We start from the raw sequence: 13,085 nt of genomic DNA, 5'->3' as shown, positions 1-13,085 counted from the left end.
AGACATATGTAGAAAGCATGGATTTATGCCTTATTCCAGGAAGCTGGCACTCGCCTGCCTAAGTATTTCTTACCTGCCTCATCAAGTCTGGCCCTAAGGTTACTCACCAACTTGTCTTTCTCTATCCCTCAACATTCTAGGAACATATACCATGTCATGTCCATCAGTAAATATTTGTATTGCAGGTCAAACGCTAAACAGAATCCGTGTGCTACTCCCCAGAGTGTATTTGTTTAGTAGTTGTGGTATTTGTTCTGTAGAAGAAATTTCAAGGCTTAATTAGAGCAGATAAAGAAGTGTGAACAGTGGTTAATGTGACCATCCAACAGTCAAGATTTCATTAAATATGCTTCATACAAATGCAGCTTTGTTGCTTGCCATAGCATACAGTAGGACTATCATTAGGACTACCGCCTAGCATGGGTTAAGTGTAGGATTGCAGAGGTAGTTAAACGACAGATACTACCTTTACTCCTTTCTTTTTTTGCCAGGGCTTCTGATATTCACTCATTCGTTCATTCTACAAGTATGTATTGAGCACCTGCTATGTGCTAGGTACTGGTCAGCACTAAGAATTAGCCCTGAGAAGGCAGACAAATCCCTGCTACCCTGGAGGGGGGTATATGCTATTGACCATGAAAGCTAGTTATTACATGTAAGAAAAAAGGGGAAGAGGTAAATTTTAGAAAGGAAATCCCTGTCTTTCAGTTTAAAAACTTGCCTTCTGAGACCATGCCCAGGCTTTGGGAGTCTACTGGCCATTCATTCTATGCAAATGACTCAAACCTCACTCATCTTTTTGAAATGCTCTTTTCTATTCTGGTCAATTGAAGGCCAGAATTTAAGAGCTTTTGGTTTCTTATTTTTCTGGCTGTCTCATCCTGTCTTTTAAACCATGACAGAAAAGGATTAATAGCCAGGAGAAAGAGGGCCTGACAACTCAATTCTGTCACCCAAGAGTACTTATTAAGCTGCCACCTGTACAGAGCCCTGTGCTAGGTGCTCCTGCTAATAACATGTGTGTGTCTCTTCTCCCTGCAGGACCTTGGCACACACCAAACTTAACAGGAAACTGCAGCTCGAAGGCCCATGGTGAGTGTGGGGTCAGGGCCTTGGACGAAGCTTCAATGTGTGAAAAAGAGGCAGATATGGGTCTAAGGTTAATTACATCCCAGGGAGCTTGCACTCAGGGACATTATGGGGAGGGACTGCCAGGTGAACACATGAAGGTTAATGGCACTATTATAAATTGAAAAAGTCTATATTGTATCAATAAAGGAGAGATTTTTTTTTTAACAATGGCATAATCGACCATAACCATTCCTTGGGTGCACTGAGATACAGCCATGGAAAGGGGTAGTTATTAGAAGCCATATACACGGGAGTGCCTAGGTGGCTCGGTCGTTAAGTGTCTGCCTTCAGCTGAGGTCATGATCCCAGAGTCCTGGGATGGAGCTCCCCATCAGGGTCCCTGCTCAGCGGGGAGTCTGCTTCTCCCTCTCCCGCTCCCCCTGCTTGTGTTCCCTCTCTCGCTGTGTCTGTCAAATACATAAATAAAATCTTAAAAAAAAAAAAAAGCCCTACACACGCATACACCCATGCATCTGTGCACACCCCAAGCAATTTGCCAAGGAGACTCATTCCACTGTCTTGGGTTTTCAAATGACTGTGGCATCAGCTAAAATGGGGAGAACTTAACTTTTTTTTTTTTTTAAGATTTTATTTATTTATTTGACAGAGAGAGAGACAGCGAGAGCAGGAACACAAGCAGGGGGAGTGGGAGAGGGAGAAGCAGGCTCCCCGCTGAGCAGGGAGCCCGATGTGGGGCTCGATCCCAGGACCCTGGGACCATGACCTGAGCCCAAGACAGACGCTTAACAACTGAGCCATCCAGGCGCCCCAGGAGCTTAACTTTTGATTGTTGCGTGAAACGCATTTGAAGATACCAAAATGCGGCAGCCTAGCATGGAGAGGGTTTAGGATTCTCTTTTAAATCGAGGTCATAATTTCCACATCAGAACTGGGGAAGTCTTGGCAAGAAGTCAACAGGGCAGGTTTGAAAACTCTCGGCCTCAGTATGTCCCAGGAGTGGAATGCGTGCTCTGTGAATACTTGCCAAGCGAAGACTCTTCAAGTGTAAGAAAAATGGCCAAGGCTGCCTTCCATCGCCCAAAGGAAGGAGAGTGGCCTCGGGGAAACGGCCTATTGTTTTCAGTCTCAGCTTTCTTTTCTCTAAAATGGGGCTGTTGCCTTAATTTTGAGGATTACATGGGACAATAACTGTGAAAATACTTTTCAATTATTAACAGGAGCATGGATGTAAACAACAGTTTTTATTAATAGGTTAGCTCTCTGTTTAAATGTTTCAACTTACTAAGGGTAAGAGTGGAAGGCTTTAAAAGGAAATGTTCTCAGTCTGGATACATAATATTTAAAATGCGAGTGACTCAGCTCCCGCAGGTTGTTTAAAATGGAGTTTAAGGAAAACAAAAGCAGAAGAGTGTTGAGGGTCACCCTTCATGCTGGTTTGCCTAGGACTGAGGGCAGTCCCCAGATGCAGGACTTTCTGTGCTAAAACCTGGATGAGTTGTTCACCCTCGTCCTGTTCCACCCTCTTCATTCCAGGACCTCTAATTTTAGTCCTCTCGCTTCTAACAGAGTTCTAATACACCTATGAAAATCAGGGCGAGATCCTTTAAGTGACTGGCAGCGAAGCTACCCCTGTGGTTCTGGGTGAGATTTCAGGGGTGCTACGAGAGCAGGAGGAAGAGTATTCTATCGCATTCTGTTTATTCTCCCAGCCTCCTGTTATCCATCTTTGCAAAGAGCTGTGAGTTAAACAATGCACACCCAACACTGCCCACCTGAAATCAGTCACCGTGTGACTCCCAGGCTTCTCCAACCACAAATATGCAAGAATAATGTTTCCAGAGTGTCAGTGGATAACATAAGTTCTACTGAGCTCAAACTTGGAAGGCAAGTAATCAAGGTGTTTACCTGATGAATGAAGAGGGGGGAGAAGGCGGTATCATTTCAAATATATCTAGCATTTTCCCATTAAGCCACGAAATTTGCAGGTATTAATCATCAAAATAAATGTGCCCTGACCTTAGGTGCGTGCAGCCTTGCATGAGAGAAAGCACCAGTACAGAGCTTCGTTTCATCAAATTACTGAAGATGAAATGAATTTTGAAACAATATCCCAGGTGGATTAGACATTTAGCTACTTAACAAGAGGCTTTGCTAGGACCCTCGTTTATTATTTTGAGACGTTAAGTCAGTTCCTGCCAATAATTCAGTACCGTCCTGTTCACATCTCCATTACTCCACGGGCAGGAGATTCCAGGGCTAATGGCCAGACCCTATTGTATCTTGAGTTTGGCATTGGAAATGGTTCTGAGAGCTTCCCACTGAGCCAAGAGTCAAGTTAGAGATCTCGTGTGCAGAAAAGGGGTGGGCATTCCATTATTCTGCAATATAGCAGAGTAAAATAAGTAGGATTTCATTTAATCTGTGTTTCTCTTTTAGATTAGGTTAAATGGCCAAGATGCTAAAAGCTTCCTATCGTCCAGAAATCGAGTGCCTCTGTCTGCTGATTCTGACCATTCTGGCTGTTAGTCATATTCTGAAAAGCTTTTGATAAGTGTCTTAAGTGTAGGGAGACATCTCATGTGTCTTGCTAAGAACAGGCACATTTTCATATCGAAAAGGTACTGCTGCTCCTTCTGTAAGTGTCTTTCTTCCTTCCGGGGTATTTTCAAGGCAAGGCTGAGAGTTTTACACCAAACTGTAATTTTGAGTTTCAAATGTTAGTCCTCAGTTTGGGGAGGAAAAAATGTTTAGAGGACAAGTCAGAATATCAGTATTTCAAAGTGTACCCCCTAGAAAGATATCTGTTTCAGAAGGAAGTTCTTGAAACACAGAAAGCTCATTTACCAGTTTAAAAAAAGAAAGAAAGAAGGAAAGAAAGAAAGAAAGAAGAAAGAAAGAAAGAAAGAGAAAGAAGAAGAAAGAAAGAAAGAAAGAAAGAAAGAAAGAAAGAAAGAAAGAAAGAAGAAAGAAAGAAAGAAAAAGAAAAGGCACAACGTGGAAAAGGATAAAGCGGTATTAGTCTGCCTACCACCAAACTTCCCTCCCACCCATCTCTGGTCTGACCTTGCCCACTGTGGACCACCTCGTCTCCCATCAAGGCCAGAGGGAGGGTTCCTCCAGCAGCAGAAAATCCTCTTCCACCACCAACCACTCTGGTTGATGCTTAAAATTCTACTATTAGGACTTAATCCCTTTAGTTTCAGCTTTGATCCCAGTTAAAATGCAAATACCTCTGGGTGGGGTAACACTTTTAAACTGTTATCAGCCCTTTCCAGTCCACTGAGAAGGAAGGATCTGGGCAAATTTCACTAGGGTTGTGAGGAGAGGTCTGGAGGCCAGAGAACTCTGGAGGAAATGAAGTGTGAACACAGAAGGAGGGCTCCCAGGGGCAGAAAACAACCCGCCTCTCCCAGCTGCTGAAACAGGACAGGATCTGAAAACAGGACAGCATACATTTACATAGAAATCCCTCCACCAAAGAATGTGAGAAAAGCATTTGCCAAACAATGGGACAAGCTACCATTCTACTAAGAGATCATTCAAATCTTGGGGCCCATTCTATGATAAAACGTAATGGCTAATCCTCAGGGTTCAGCCTTTCTGTTCTAACTTTAACTAAGAGAAGAAGTTTAGCCTTGTTAAAGCTATTATCTGTTCCTAAACTGCATAGTATATAAAATGTAAATGTGATCACACCACTCTTAAAATTATTATAACAATACGCCATTCTGTTTTCTTCCCCTTGACATTTACAAAATTCATTTGGAAGAGTGGGATCTACCTCACAGAGATTAGTGATAAATCATGTATTTTTAATGAATATCAATAGGAGAAACCCCATGACATAGCCCACCATCTAATTTGATTAAACTGTGCTTAAGGCAACACTACCTCTCTGGCTAGGGAATAGCTCCATAATGACTTTGTGAGCATTATTGCAGGCTGTTTTAATGATTTAATGAACTGCCTCTATATTTAGTTCAATAGCCTTAAAATGATTAGTGTTTAAGAAAAATTAGCTCACTTTGATTTGATTCTATTTGATGGTAAGTTTAAATAACCTAACCCTTCAAAACACAGTGGAAAAAAAATCCTAGAATCACAGCCAGCTAACTGCTAGAAAACATTATGCCCATCATTAATAACCGTTCATTTATGTTTAGCTACAGTATCCAGTCTGACATGCTCATCCAAGGAGCTGGGCTGTAGGAACAGGGCTAATGCCTCATTTCATCTTCCCTCTCTACCATAGGGAAGGGGCGGGGGACGGGCTGAGATGGGCAAAGCATGAAAGAGTCTTCAATTTCGTATGTTGGGCTATAGGGCATTTTCTCTAGTTCAGATCCAAAGTGGGTATCTGTCTACACTTGGGAGAAGTCCTAGGTTTCTAAAGGAGGAGGAGGGGAAAATTGGTGTGAGGTTTTGAGCCGACCCCTCCTGCTGTGATGTGGGCAGCCAGCATGGTTGGGCTTGAGCAGTGTGGTCAGGAAGCTCCCTGGGACACCCTGATGGGAGTCAGGGAAGCTTTCTGCAAAGAGGACTGAGGCAGATGGCACTTTTTAACAAGGGTAAGTGATCTGAGAGTTGGTATGACACAGCAGGGACCAGAGCCAACTCCTTATTCCGAGGTAAAGAGGGTCACGGCACACAAATAGAAGTCTGTTCTGTCATATCCCCATGGGTCACCACAGCACATCCACACCCCAAAACATGGAAAGTAATTGCAGTATTGGGGAACCAACTATTGCACTTCTTCTGAAAACATCCAGGCCAATTGTGTTCTGATGGTGCAGAACAGCGTGAAATCATCTTAGAGGACAGTCAGAGATTGGAAAGTCCACTTAGCTTTGAACTTGAGAATAATGACAGGGAATATTTATTGAGCACTCACCAAGTCCCAGGCACGGTTTCCTCTTTACATCCACTCTAAGAGGTAAAGAGTATGATTCTCCCCACTTTCAGCAAAGAAGCCAAAGCAGAGATATCAAGCAGTTTGCCCATGGCCACACAGCTAAGGGGAGGCAAGGAAGGGGTGGTGTGGGGCAAACTTGAACCCAGGTCTGTTTGACTTCAGGTCCAATGGTCTTACCCACACTGCCACATTGCCTTTCACTGCCCCCTCTGTGCCACGTGATGTGCTGAGAGTATTAGGAGTTGGAAACAGGGACAAATTTAAAGAAAATGAATGTCAGAGGAGGGTTGGTGAATATCCAGTGATTCACCAAGTGAGGCCGCTGACCCCAGCCTTCATTACTCAGAGCTGTCACTGTGCATTCCTGGGCCTTAGGGGCAAGAATGCAATCCACTAACCGTCACAACTCCTTGTCCTTAGGAAGGGAGGAAAAATATTTCTCAATGAACCATTGTCATCTTGATGACAAAGCCCTGTATTTCTTGGCATGTATTATATATTCCCAAGATGCTTTTCCTCTTCCTCTCTGTCTCTGTTAATGTCCCTCCTTCATCCACTCCTTCAACCTGCCCCTTCCCACACTCAGATATGTGCACGCACATGCACACAACATGCGCACATGCATGTGCACACATGCACAGGCATAGGTTTCAGTCCCATTTGAAGGCCATTTACTGAGCCCCTAGTGTGGACACTATCACACAGAAATGAATGGAACAGGGCCTCTGTCCATGGCTCTGGACTTGAAGGAATACAGTCTCCTGAGGAGAAGAGACTTTCAAATAATGATGCACAACATCCCATGGTCATAACCTCTTCCTTGGCGTAATCCCAGACAACCCAATGCTTTTTCAGAGTCCTCTTTGCAAAAGTTTCAGTTTCCTTTCTCCCTTCAGGTATGACCCTCCCCAGGTCTCAGAGGCACCCCTTTTCTTTCCCACCCTTACTCTACACCTCAATCTTCCTTCCCCATCACTTCACCAAAAAACCTACTCTATAATTCTTGACTCATTTTCTCAAGGCCAACTGTTCTGACACACTCCTTCTGGACTTACATGTAAATATCTGAGAATAACTTGCATCTTCCGATCCAACAGGGGCCATGATCATCTATCCTATGCTGTTGAAGAGTATCAGGCCATTTGTGTAGAACATTACTTGATGGCAGAGTGGCAAATTCTTATATATAGCAGAAAATGTAAATGAATGAAGTAAGCCATATGGGAATTGGCAAACCGGAGATACACATCCCATCCAAAGTGGGCAGCCCCACTCAGCAACAGCTCTTTGTTACCAAGCAGTGATGCTAGGGTGACCAGAGCACCCAAATTTTCAAAACAAACAGACAAACAAAACAAAACCACAAATAATGATTTTTGTACAAAACGTTCTAATTTTTTTTAAGTTAGCTCATTTTCTAAAAAGAATGAATACCCTACAGGCCAAACAAGACATACCTGCAGTCCAAATACAGCCCACAGCTGCTAGTTTGCAACCTCGGCCCCCAAGTATAACACAGCAGCATTGACAAACTAGCTATGTGAGGACCAACATATGTAGGAATTTTAGCACGGTGGCCACAGCTCAGCGTGGAAAGATGCTCTCTCCCTGGATGTTCACCAACCATGCTCCGGACACTAAAATAAGCATATAGCATCAGATGAGACTAACATGTGCCTCTTGGGGTGAACCAAAGACTCTAGATGTTGCCGCTAATAGCTTTTCCTGTAAGCCACCCAAATCTCTAACTCTTGATGGAAAAAAAAAAGCTCCCGGCTGTGCATTTGCAATATCCAATCGGAATTTAAAATTACTTGACCTACATTTAGATCTTCTGACTCTGGTTTTGAGTACTGTGTTCTTGAAACAGCTGCTGTGGAGTTGAGGATTCTAACCTTGCTTGTTATTTGCCTCTGCCCTGCTTTGAGGGCTTCCTGTAATCATAAATCCAGTTGTTTTAATAGAAAATAGCAGGTTTCACACAGAAGACATGTCTCGAAATTTGGGAAGCATTATAGGAAAGTAGGAAACCATGATTTTCTTAGGGTGGGGAATCCCATTAATTTCCCACTTGAAATTCCATCCTTTCCTGACAAGTGGAACACTTACCCCGAAAACTGGGATAAAGGGATAGATCAGTGGGTTTGGACTCAAAAGGGAAAATCTCAACAGGTTTCCTGTATGTGCAAAGCCACTTGAAATTGAGTATGTGTCAACACAGATTTAATTAACTCCCAGCCAGGACATATTGGAAATGATCCCAGAAAGTTGGGACAAAAGAGAAGGTGTTAATTTCTCAGCAGGAGAAAAAGTGCCTTTTAACTGCATTGGATTATGGCTCAGGACTGGGTAAATTTTCAGATGATCCATTTCAGGTGGGCTGAAAACAGGTGGCAATAAAAATCAACAAGTCGGTCCTTGCCAATAAGTCTAGAAGACAGGACAGGGTCCAGTGACCAACACCACAAACATTATTCAGTTATCCCATGTACGAGTAGTCCCAGAATCCCTGATTCCAGGAGGGATGGCAATGAGGTATCCTCAAGAACTTAAAATCAGGTTTCTCTGAAAGACTTAAAAGAGTTAAAACAATTTTTTTAAGTTGCATATATTGGGTATGATTATCCATCTGTGGGAGAAAGCCAAGAGATTGAGAAGTTTGGGACTCTCAAACCCCAATTGATAATTGATATGGACTGAATGTTTGCGCCTCCCCCCACTCCCTGCCAAATTTCTTATATTGAAGCCCTAACTCCCCAATGTGATGTATTAGGAGGTGGGGTCTTTTATAGGTAATTAGGTTTAGATGAGGTCCTGAGAGGAGAGCCCTCATGGAGGGATTAGTGTCCTTATAAGAAGAGAAAGAAACCCCAGGGTTCTCTCCCTCTCTACCATGTTGAGGATACAGCAGGGAGACTGTCAGCATCCTGGACGACTCTCACTGGGAACCAAACTGACACCTTGATTTTGAACTCCCAGGCTCAAGAGCTATGAGAAATAAATTTCTGTTAAGCCACCCAGTCTATGATATTTTGTTGTAGCAGCCCGAGTTGACTAAGACACTTGGGGAAGCAGAATTGAATACAATTGTGATTTAATAAGCAGACACAAAAATCAATGATACTGTACCTAGTTAGGAGAAAGCCTGGAACATAGAAAGAGAAGTCTTTGGAGTGGGAAATTGACTCTGTTTATTCATTGGGTGTTCAGGTGGGAGAGGCACTAAGTCAAGGGAATGTGAACTTCCTATTCCCTGGAGAAGTGGACTCTGGGGCAGAAGTGGCTCATGAAGCCACACAGTGGGCAAGACTGAATATTCCCCACAAACAGTCCACTTCTCCACACCATCATTCCAGGCTCACCAAACAGACTTTTTAAGACAAATCTGGCCTCCCAAGCACAGATGTCAGGAAGGGGTTAGGCAGGAAGCTCAAGGATTTCAGTGATCAAAAAGCAGTTCTTTATTTTAAACTATTAAGAAGATATCTGGCTGCTATACATCAGTCTCCTGTGAGCTTCTCTGATGTGAGTCTGCCTCCCCAAGTCCAATCAGCTCCTGATAATAATACAGTGAAGAGCCAGCCTCAAGACAACAGTACATTTACCAACAAATTATCTTTTGGTTGGATAGCAACTCTGAATGCCCTTTATGCCCCCTTTTGTGTCTAAAATGTTTTCCCCATGCCCAGCCCTACTCCAGGTGCCCAGAGGTTACAAAGCATTGTCCTTGATGTCTCATACCTGCCAATCTACTTGGAAAAATTAAATTGGACACACAAAACAATTAGATAACAATATACAATAGCAGGTGATTGAGTGTCTGTATGGCTCATCAGATACCATTAAAGCTAAAAGAAGAGCACAACCCTTGGGGATTAGTATTATGATACTAGTAATCAATAATATTATCACACTTCATCATCAATCAAGCAATTACACATATTTTATCTAATTTAATCCTCTGGCTGACTGGTTGAAGCAAGTGCTACCATTCTCTCAGAAAAGATGAAAAACCTGAAGCCCAGTGAGCCCATTACTTTGTTGAAGTGTTAGGTCTAGTTAGAAGTCGAGCCAGGCCTCAAGTCCAGGGCTTCTGATTCCAAGGTCAGTGCTCCTTCTGCAATACCCAGCTGAGAACAAAAAAGGAAATGAGGTGATTCCTGAGGCCATTTAGTGAGGGGAGAAAAAGACACAAGCTGGTTCTGACATTCAGGGAAGGCTTCCCGAAAGAGACAAGATTTGGGAGAGAACCTACAGGATGGATGGGAGTCAGAGACAGGGAAGAGGAGGTCTTAGGCACAAGGTCAGACCTTCCTCCCTAAAATGACCTGAAGTGCCCCCAAATCCTGCCCTTGTAAATCAAGGCAAAAACAACAGTCTGTGCCATCACTAGATCCAGGTTTTGTGGAGTCTGAAATTTGTAATATTGAAGAAAAACAATACAAATTACAAACATAAAAATACCCCAGGCCTTCTGGGATAGGCCCCTAAAAGTCTTTAGCATCACATAAACCCACCTCTGGTCAGTCACTGACATTCATAAGGACCCAGACTCTTTTCAGGAACCATCTGCTGATCTGTCTCCAAAGCTGTGAAAGGCTCCTGTCCTCCCCAGAATCTGACTTACAAAAAAGATCTGTATTATTTAGGCTTTGCTTCAGCTGTCAGTAGTGATGACAACAACAACAACGCCACCAAACCAGTGGCATAAATGAAAGAAAAGGTTATTTCTCCCCATATAAATGTAGACGGTTTGGTTTACATGGCAACTTAATGATCATCCAGGACCCAAGCTCCTTCTATCTTGTTGCTCCACCATACTTAACACATGGCTTCTGCCTCATGGCCCAAGATGGCTGCTTGGGTCCAGCAATCATCTATAGCCAACATAAAGGATCAACTGCTGGAGGACGTGCATATTTTTCTCTTAAGGATAGTGCCTAGGAGTTGCACATATCTTTTATGCTTGCATCCCATTGGTTAGAATTTAGTCACATGGCCATAGCAAGAACTATGGTCCTTATTCAGGATAACCATGCAAACAACTAAATGTAAAAGGTTCTGTTACTAAGGAAAGAGGGGAAATGTATATTAAGAATCAATTAGCCACAGAACTCAAGTTTCTTTGAGGAAGACTGTAGAGCTCCCAGTGAGGTCCTAAAAATGGACATGATAGCTATTACTCTACCACTTGGAAGCAGGATCACAGCCAGGCAAGAAATGGTCCATTTCATGCAACCTGCTTCAGGTCTAAATGAAAATCACTGGGGAGGAATGCTGAACATTTGCAGCTTTCACCGCCATTAGTATTCTCAGGCCCTTGAAGGACCTAGCTCATGTTTCTCCAGCAAACCTGGGTTCAATGCCCAGCTCCATCAGTTACCAGATGTATGATGCTAAGGTTACTTACTTATGGTTGCAAAAGATGGAAACTCAACTCAAATTAGCTTAAATTACAAATGGAATTTACTGATTTGCCCCAACCCAGAAGTTTAAGATGTCGACTAGCTTCAAGAATGACTGTATACAACCACATGGCTACGTCTGAGTCTTTGACTCTGCTTCCCTCCAGAGTTGGCATCTGTCCCAGGTGGATTCTCTCATCAGGAGCAGCAAGTTCACCAGCAGGGCTTATAGTCTCCCTATTTAGCAACTCCCCCAGAGAAGGAGAGCTCTTTTTCTGATTCTCCTAACCGGAGACCCAGAGTTAACTCTGATTGGTCCAACATAGGTGATCTGCACATGTCCGAGCCCATCACAGTGTCTCTAACTGGCCAGGGAGCTGGGTGGGGTTGGCATCACCTAAATCACAAAGGCTGAGAGTGAGGGAAGAGTGGTTTCCCAAAGGAAACTGGGAATGCTATTAGCAGAAAAGGGGGAAATTATGCTCATCAGGCAGAAGCAACAGAAGCTTGTTTTTTTTCATCTCTTAGTATAATACTAACCGCATCTGACAATTATAAGAATTAAATGAGATAATGTGTATAAATGCATTTAGTATAATGCCAGGCATAGCAGGAGCTTCATAGATATATTTGATCTATTATAAGGAATTAGAGTCAGGAGTCAGGACAGAAACTTCAGAGCAGAAAGCCAGTAAAGTGGAGGATGGCTGGGGACAGATGGAACTGTGTGGCAGGCCAGAGGAGAGAAGTCCCAGGATAAGAGTGTGGGTGTTCCCAGGAGTGCACTAGCAGCCAGAAGCAGGCCAAGCAGCTTCAGCAGATCAGGGATCAGACCTGGAGTTGAGACAACTGTGATAGAAGGGGCAAGGACCAGATATCAGGCAGGACCCTGGAAGGAATCAGAAGCCACTTAGAAGGGTTTGACTGAAGCATTGAATGAAGGGCCTCTTTAGGGAGGTGTAATCAGAGGTAAGGGAACCCTAATGAGTGTGAAGGCCCCAGCTTGCAGCCAGAGAGGGCAGCGGTTTCCATCCCTCCCCTCAAGGGGCCAGGGGAGGAATTGCTGAAAGCCAGTGAGAACTGGAGGCCCCACATAAGGAGGGGTCCCCTGGCTGGGGCTAACTTCGCAGAGGGATACAACCCCTACCCAAACCAGAGCTCTCTCCTCGAGCTTTCTGACTGCCTGCCCGTGACTCCTCTTGGCCAACCTAGAGCACAAAGGAACCAGGTGATCAGTTGGCCAAGGTTGCCTTCCGAGGACACAGATGAAGGCAGAGATCTGGAGGAAAGAATTAAATATCTAGTACAGGGTGGGGGGTGGGGGGTGAAATAGATGAAGGGGATTCAGAGTACACTTATTTTGATGAACACTGAGTAATACATGGAACTGTTGAATCACTATATTGTATACCTGAAATGAATGTAACACTATATGTTAACTACACTGGAATTTTTTTTAAGTTTATTTTCATATGTAATATATAAAAATTTCTAACAGCAGATCAAGAAAATGTGAGTGTGTTTATAGGCCATAATGGATAAATACATTTCAATCTACACTAAAATATATTTTGTCACCTAGACAGTGTCTAGTATGTCATATTTAATATATTTGTTTACAAAGTATGTTTTTTTCCCTTAACAACTTAAATAAAACTAATGCTAATTTGGTTTAA

Source organism: Halichoerus grypus, chromosome 10 (genome assembly GCF_964656455.1).
Source record: "Halichoerus grypus chromosome 10, mHalGry1.hap1.1, whole genome shotgun sequence".
NCBI classification, from domain to species: Eukaryota; Metazoa; Chordata; class Mammalia; order Carnivora; family Phocidae; genus Halichoerus; species Halichoerus grypus.
This window is presented reverse-complemented; position numbering follows the sequence as displayed.